Here is a 1550-nt window from a genome sequence, read left to right as displayed (position 1 = left end):
GGCAAAGAGTCTGTCTCAGGTTGTCACTGGTGGGGCACAAAGGACTGAGGGGCCTGAGCCTGCCTGAGGGGTCAGCCCTTGGTCTTCTCCCTCTAGGCCAGGGGAGATCGCCCCAATCCCTTGATGGACCAGCCCCTACCTTGCTCCCTGGCTAGCACCACAGGTGCCAAGATGCATGGGGCAGGGGAGAGGGTCCAGCTGCTGTTAGGGGCCAGTGATGGGGAGAACTCGCTGGCCGGAGGGGTGAGCGATGTGGTGGGGGGCATCTCCCGGGCTGAGCTGGGACACAGGCACCTGTTCTCTGCCACTGACCCGCTGGACCCTCAGCTTTCCCCCTGTAAGTGCAGTGAGTTTGTACAGCGCCTAGCGCATCCGGGGCGGGCCCCAGTCTGATGTGGGGAGGGCGCAGCTGGCTTGGGGCTGCAAGGACAGTGGTGCTGGGAGGCTTTGTTGAGCTGGTGCTGGGGGGGAGGAGCACAGAGCCTGTAGGGAGGAGCCTTGGCCTCACCCAGGCTGCAGGATCTGGGCTGCGGGCTGTGTCCTGTGCAAGCTGGCTGGGCAGAGCTGGCTGTCTTGGCACAGGGCAGGGGTGCAGGGGAATATGGGGGAGTGGAACTGAGCAGCTGGCAGGTAAGCCTTGTCCCCCAGCTGGAAAGCAGCAAGATCAGGACCTGGGGTAGGGGCAGGGGCTTGGAGCCAAGCCCTGTGCTGCTGGGGGGCACGGGGAGACTTCCAGCAGGAGATCATCTCCTCTGCAAGTGCCAGGGAGCTCCAGAGCACTGTACTCCCTGGGTGCTTGTACACGTGACGAAATGTGCCCTTTCTTAAGTTCCAGTGACGTTACAGTTTGCACGTGCGGGTTTTCCTGGGGCTGCTTCTGCCTCAACCCTCCCAGCCTCTGCCTTGGCTCCAGTTGCACGAGCCCAGGCTTTTCTGCATCCGCCTCCGCAAGGAGGAGGGAGCAGGGCGATGCCTGAAAACCAAGGCAGGGGCGGAGAAGAGGCATGAGCAGTGGGCATAGAGCCAGGGCAGTGCTCTACCCATCGGCCACACCACCTAGGGCCGACCGGCTCCCACCAGCCATTCATTCCTGGGGATGTACACCCCCCTCACACACACACACACACACACACACACACATACACACACACACACATAAACACTGCTCCTCACTCAGCCCCTTCATCTGAGCTCTTGGGAGACACCAGCCAGCTCCCACACCCCTCCTGCTACCTGCATTCCTTCCATCCCTAAATCAACAGCCAGGTTGAAGCCAGCAAACAAAAGATGGTATCATCCTCTGAAACCTGCTGAAGGCCTGGCAGTGTTTCATCCCGGGAGCCTAGCACCCTTCAGATCCTGCAGTGAAAGTGGTGGTTTTTTTCCCTTGCAGAAACTTGGGCCCCTTGCCAAAGTACACTCAGAGGAAGAGCATTGAGTGTTGTCTGTCTGTACACAACTGGCTTTTTTAGCTGTGAATCAACAAGCCAAAAATTTTTGGCCACTTGTCCATGGAACATTAGCAAGCAATTATTTGTCGTCCCCTCCCC

The 1550-nt window shown here is 59.2% G+C and overlaps 1 protein-coding gene across 3 annotated transcripts in view; it reads left to right on the top strand.

Moving 5' to 3' along the window:
* Nucleotides 1-1550, top strand: part of LOC102384063 (toll-like receptor 2) — a 23674-nt gene that overhangs the window by 15228 nt on the left and 6896 nt on the right. The gene's annotated exons all lie outside the window — the stretch shown is intronic.

This window comes from Alligator sinensis, unplaced genomic scaffold, assembly GCF_000455745.1.
Source record: "Alligator sinensis unplaced genomic scaffold, ASM45574v1 scaffold735_1, whole genome shotgun sequence".
Classification (NCBI taxonomy): domain Eukaryota; kingdom Metazoa; phylum Chordata; order Crocodylia; family Alligatoridae; genus Alligator; species Alligator sinensis.
The sequence above is the reverse complement of the archived record's forward strand: the minus strand, read 5'-3'. Positions and strand labels throughout refer to the sequence as shown.